Genomic DNA, 6,748 nt, shown 5'->3' with positions numbered 1-6,748 from the left:
GTGTTTTTCGGGTCGGCCTTATGAACAGCCTTACTGACACATACCCCTGTACTGATGTGAGCACCAGCTGAGCCAGATGTTTACTCTGGACGTTTCTTCAGACGGGCCTCGGCTCCACTACAGGACATCAGGGGTGTTCGAATGTCCAAACGCTTTGAAACTTGAGCGGTAGCTTTTTCTACATTCAAACCTCATTATGTGAAATCAGTAGCCCAGCAGCAGCCTTATCCACCCTCACACACCTGAAATAATGTTTTTGTGGCCTCAGACGTTTCGCATAAGCAGACATGTGCACAGACATTAGTTTTTGTTGTTGCTAACATTGGCCACAAAAATCACTTTAAAGGGATAAAAATGTGAGAATGAAGTGTTTTTGAGATTGACAGGTGGCATAAGGAAAGTTGATCGAGTTATTATTAGGGATGTGTGCGATAAGCTGGTTAGAAAAAATGAATTTGCAGCCTCGCCAGTCGGCACAGGGGCTCCCATAATACTACTGCGATTAATGCTCTACCACCCGGATGTAAACAAGCACAGTGACTGGATAGCATTTCATAGGAGCAAAGCGGATCGGCAGTATTCTGATCGGTTTTCGGTTAAACTGGGAAACAACCACTTGATCGAGGCAACGCATTAGCCACATTTTTCAAAGTCAAAGTTGTCTTTTTTGTCAATTTTGCCATACGCACCTGACATACAGAAAAAACGAAGACGAGACAAATAGTTCTCTCGGAACCATGGTGCAACCTGCAATAGTATAAAAAGATATAAAAATAGCAAATACATAAACAAATACAGATATACAAGTACAAAGATAATGTGAAAAAACATGTGCATTTAAAACAACAGCTACAACAACAACAACAGAAGTGCATGGACTTGAAGTTAACATAAATATATATACAGTATATAAGGCCCTAACTTAGTCTAAAAGATGGGGCTCTTGTGTATTATTTTATGTCTTTTAAAGGGACAGTGACATTTAACCTGCAAGGAGGACCGAAGGTTGGCGGCGCTAACACCGCTAACGTTAGCCACTGCTAACATGCCACATGCTGCAATCCTGTGTTCAGTCACAATTGTGTTTTCCTAACTTTTGACTACTCGACAAGTCTGAATTTAAACATGTGTTTGTCTAATTTGAATTTAGCCGCTGGGAACATCCCTAGTTATAGTGAAAAATCTGTGTTTACATCCTCTTTTTAAAGATAAGCCAAAGCACAGAGACATATTTAGACTCTGCCTGTGCACATGCCTGCTAAAAATATCGATAATGTATTTATATATCCACTGAATAATTTCCTGTTTTCTGAAGTAAAGACGTGTGTTTTGTGCTGCTACATAGACTTAGATGCCTCATCCACAGTTTACCTCTTACACACTTTTTGTGAAATAGACAGATGTGCACTTTTCGTGAGCGAGGAGGGGCTGTAATGAGGGTCAGGTGGTAGTTTTGTATTTGGCCTCACTGCTGTTTTTGTACAATTTGTGAAGCGGTTGTAAACTGTGCACGATTCTAAAGCAAGGAGTTTATTGGAAGAGGGGAGGGGCAGTAATGTGTGAATTAACTGTCAGAATGTATTACCTTTATCATGTTTACAGATGCAAGAATGTGAAAAACGACCTTCAATTTGTTGTGTTTGATTTGTACATTTCATGGCTTGTGTCAAGTGCCTCGATAAATGACTGTCTTAATAAAAACGTTTGCCTCCTTAAAGTGACGTTTATTGTGTTGACTTTGACCAGTAAGGGTAAACAAGAAAAAACAAACATGAACATCTGGCTACAATCTTGGTTTTAATTTCCCATTTTTGAGATTTGTTTATGAGATTTCTATTTTGCCTCCAGAAATGTAGTTACTTTTACTTCCAAATTCCCCATAACATTCTTTATTTTAAGTAGTTTTTTAAAAAAAAAGAATAATTAACAACGAGCTCTAGACACATTTAAGAGCAAAGAGAGCAAATATTTTTTGAAAGACTATGATGTTCAATAAAAAACAAAATGGCACTTTAAATGTTGTGTGAATAAAAAAAACACATTTTATTTTTCTAACTATGTTTTTATGTTTATTGGTAAATGGACCTGAGCTTTTATATCACTTTTCTTGTCTTCTTACTTCTCAAAGTGCTTTTACACCGCAGGTCACACCTACACATTCACACACTGACAGCAGAGGTTGCTATGGAAAGTGACTGTGGGAGAAACTTGGGATCAAGTGTCTTGCCCGTTGACACATCTGATTTGTGTTGGTAGTAGCTGGGGATCGAACCCCTGACCTTCCGGTTGAGTGATGACGGACTATACCATTGAGCCACAGCCAGCGGTTGGCAGCTGAGTGACAACAGACAGATATCTTTTCACTTAAACAAAAAGAACCAAACTGTAAAAAGGCTGCATGTGTCTTGTGGATATCATGCATGTGGAATAATTACATAAATAGAGTGGAGCGGGTCAAAAGCAGACTGACAATGCCAAAGCTATAAGAGCAGATGACTGACAAAAAGGAAAATATCTGAGGACACTGGAAGAAATATCTGAGGACTTTAAAGGTAATGGAGCAAACAGGAAGTTACCCAAAGCAAACAAGTAAAGAAAATGAAAGAAAAAGGACAAAATCACTGGGTATAAAAACTACAAACTTCTGGAAAGTTGTAATAATAATGAATACTTAAAGAAACAGTGGAAGAAAAACACCAAATACATTGAAGGTGAGACTCCTCCCAGGGGCGGGGAAAAACACACAACAGGAAGTAAGAGGCTCATGAGAGGAAGGTGAGGGAACAAAACATACTGGAAAAAAACAAACACATAAACATAAAGGTGTGCTGAGCCATGACAGAAGTAAGTAATAGAGTTTGTGTTTAGAAAGAATACCTAAAGTTGAACTTCAGCTAGGGTCTGCAACGGTGGAGAAACAAACTAGAGTGGATTCTAAAAGCATCAAACAGAATGACAATCTTTTCAGGCCTCTCTTAGATGCCTTTTCCTGAAACAAAGAAACATGCTCCCAACTGTGGTCGACTTTGTTTCTTGGCTGTTCCTGCAGCTTTAGCTTCTAGCTTTGACTTGTTGCAGTAAATAGGCCTGTGCTAGAAAGCAGGAAGTGCAGTTAGTGACATCATTTCCGGGTTAACTCTTTGTGTCCAGTACTACCAAGGTGTCTCACATCATGGTAAGTTATGCTTTATTCATGTGAGCGCGCTCTGGCGTTGATTTTATCGAGATGACAACCAGCTTCTTTTGACGGCTGAGGGAGATCTCATTAGTCAGGGTTAGTGAAACAAGATAACCGATAGAGATCCTGTTTGTGTTTAACTCACTTTGTAGGACATTCTTCTTCTCACAGCCATTAAAGTTGGCAGGTTGGTAGCGATGTAGCTGACGGGCAGGTTACCAACCAATTACTCAATTAAGATCACGAGAAATTATTGGACTGACTTATTCAGCCTCTGACAATTATTATATCAGCCTTACAAAAAACTGTTACTAAAATCAATTTCGCTTGAGCTTTAGTTACCGTTTCCTCACAGTTAATGTCCCGAAGCTATGACACACACTAATTGTGTTTTGATGTAATTGGTTTCCTACTTTTGCAACCAGAATATAAGAACACATCATAGTTGGTTGACATGTGAGTTGAGTTAAATACAGTTTGGTCGTCCTTGAGGAATAATACTGACATCAAATGAATAGATCATTTTGTCACTTTTGTGTGCTAACACATGCTCAGAATCTTTAATATGTATAGAAATTGAGACAAATAATTTAACATTTTGTTCCTTTATCTATCTGAAAACAAATAAAATGACAAATTGCTTTGATGATTAATAATCAGCCAAGGCAATGTGTGTGGACTAACCCTTTAAAAAAATCCCTTTTTCAACTGAAACACTTTTCCAAAATGTGCAAAAACATCTCTCACCAGACTCACTTTGTGGTAATGTCTGAGATTGACCACTAGGTGGCAACATAACAAAAGCAAAGAGATCAAGCCACCGACGATGAAGCTGGTGGGAATCAAAGCTCCAGATGTTTTAGTTCATATTTATCAGATTTATTTTTAAGGAAACAAACTACATGTTCCATTTGTAACAGTTTTATTTATTTTAATCAACATTTCAATTTGAACAGGTTAATATATAGCCTGATAAGGTTTAATGCCTCAGACAAAAACAGGTTGGGGTGCATTCCCCCCCCCCCCCCCCCGCCTCCCGATTCCTTATTTTCATATTTCTACGTTTATCAGAAGTATGATCAGGAACTGAAAACTGAGGTGTGAAATCCATTGCGATCACTGCAGAGTTTGTGTACATAAAAATAGAGCTTGTGTACCTGCAGTCAGCATCATTTCTGCCACCACACACACACACACACACACACACACACACACACACACACACACACCATCACCGAGGTTAGTGAACTGAGGCCAGAGCAGAGCTTTGATCAGTGTGTGTTTGTGTCTCTGAACTGAAGCAGGCGATCGCTGTCTCACAACACCCACACAGGGACGTCCACACAAAGTCCATTCATACATTAGCTTAGCGAGGAGGACGCAATTTATGCACCACGCTTAACATTCATCTGAGGTGTGCATATATTAAAATACATTTGTGGAAGCGTCTTCTAATGAAGCCCTCTGTATTTCTGTGATACACCTGGATGTGTTTCTCAAAAGTCAAATCCTCATCACGGCTTTAATGCTTTTGGAGAAATCCGAGGGTTTTTTCCGTCACATGGCTTCAGTTTGAGGACGTTTAGTTCTTTATCTGTTTTTCTGCCTTCAACTCTTTGATTTCTCAGTTTATCTGTGGCTGTAGTTATTGGACTGCAAGTTTGGAGAAAGACATAAATCAGCATTTTAAGCAGGAAATTGCAGTCAGAACTAAAAAATATCACTTTTTTTTTTTTTTTTTTACCCAGATTGCTGCTTGGAAACTTTCGAAGCATCAAAACAGTTTCAAAATCAAACCATTGTTCATTAAAGGAAGGGTACAACTCTATCAGACCTAGAAACCCTTTATAAACTACTTTAATAACAGAGATTAACCTGGTTTAAACATGAAAACAAAATGATTGCCCTATTCACATACAGCTGAATCCTTTCCTTCCTACTTAAAAAAGTGATGTAATGGGGCGACAGATAGTCTAGCTGTTACATCGCACGCCCCATGAACAGAAGCTTTAAAAGTCCTAGTCGCAGTGGCTGTAGGTTTCAAATCTGACCTTGGCCCTTTGCAGCATGTCAGCCCCCACTCTCTCCTCCCAATGTTTACTGTCTCTCTTCAGCTCAGCTGTCCAATAAAGGACAAAAAATAATCCTTGTAAAAAGTTACATCATAATACACCTTAATTTGAACACCTGAAAATGACACAATTGCAAAAATTATTTGCAATACACCTTTTTTTTTACAGGAGAAATAAACACGTTTACAGCCTGGTTCATGAAACAGTTGTGGTCTCTTTAACTCGTTTATTTATTGGTGAAACTGTAGTGTGGGGGTGGGAGGGGGGGGGGGGGGACTAGTTTGACTGACAGGTGAGCATGTTGTAGCCGATGGCCAGGTGGCTTAAGTCCGGCTTCAATTCCACCTCTTTGTCTCTTTTTCTAGCTTGACCCAAAGTTGGTTAGAGATAGCATTTCAAACATGGCGGCAACCATCGTTTCGCTTCAGCACCTATTCAGAAAAGAATGGGTGAGGTAACTAAGTCGACGCGTCTTTTTTTATACAGTCTATAATACACCCTGAAATCAGGTGCTTCCGACATACAATCACCTGCACCTGAATTTAAATGTTTAATCTGTGAAGAACTGTTCAGTTGAATCCCCGAGCCCGTTCTTGTTTCATACATAAACGGGAAAACACAGCCACACACATACAAACAAACACAACAATGCACACCTCCAGGCACACACACACACACACACACACACAGTCTCTGCAGACATAAACATGTGTCGGCTGCTGTGTGTGACCTCATCTCCTCGTGATGAATGACCAAATCAGAAGCGTAATGAAACGGCGCGCATTCGCCTGCTGCTGCGTCGCCATGTATGCAAGCATGTGTGTGTGTTTGAGTGTGTGTGTGTGTGTGTGTGTGTGTGTGTGTGTGTGTGTGTGTTTGAGTGTGAATACCCAGGACCTCAATCAGAATCACAGGTGACCCGGTGTCCTGCTGAGCCTCCTAGGTTTGACACAAGCAGATAATTACCAGTGACCCCCCACGTCGTAAAATAAAACCCGGCGAGGTGAGGAAGCAAGAGGTGATGAAGAGGAAGACGAGGAATAACCTTGAAGCTTAAACTACATTTAGGTCACCCTTTCTGGCCTCTTTTCTTTACTCCATCAATTCTGAGCTCTTTGAACTCTTCTTCCTCTTCTCTTTACCTCGACATATGTGCTCATTACCTGAAGCTGAGTTTCATCTGTAGTTTCACTCCCTCTTTGTTTCATATTATGTGTGACGTAACACTGAAACACTCACTTTGTTTCTATTGCATTGTTTCTGTATTTGTATATTGCATTTTCTGCTAATCTGTGTGCTTTGGCTCTTTGCAGCACGTTCTTTTAAATTGCAAAGTTGTCGCAGTTGTTTCAGACATTTGCCAAGTGTTTTCTAATTTCCATCGTCCTGAACTTTTTTCCCAAATGGAAACAGTTTGGACTGTTGCAGTTGTTGGCCACCAAGACCATTAAAAAAAGAAGACGGAAAGTTAGCAGTGGAGGTGAATGACATTGAATAG

Source organism: Labrus mixtus, chromosome 21 (genome assembly GCF_963584025.1).
Source record: "Labrus mixtus chromosome 21, fLabMix1.1, whole genome shotgun sequence".
Classification (NCBI taxonomy): domain Eukaryota; kingdom Metazoa; phylum Chordata; class Actinopteri; order Labriformes; family Labridae; genus Labrus; species Labrus mixtus.
This window is presented reverse-complemented; position numbering follows the sequence as displayed.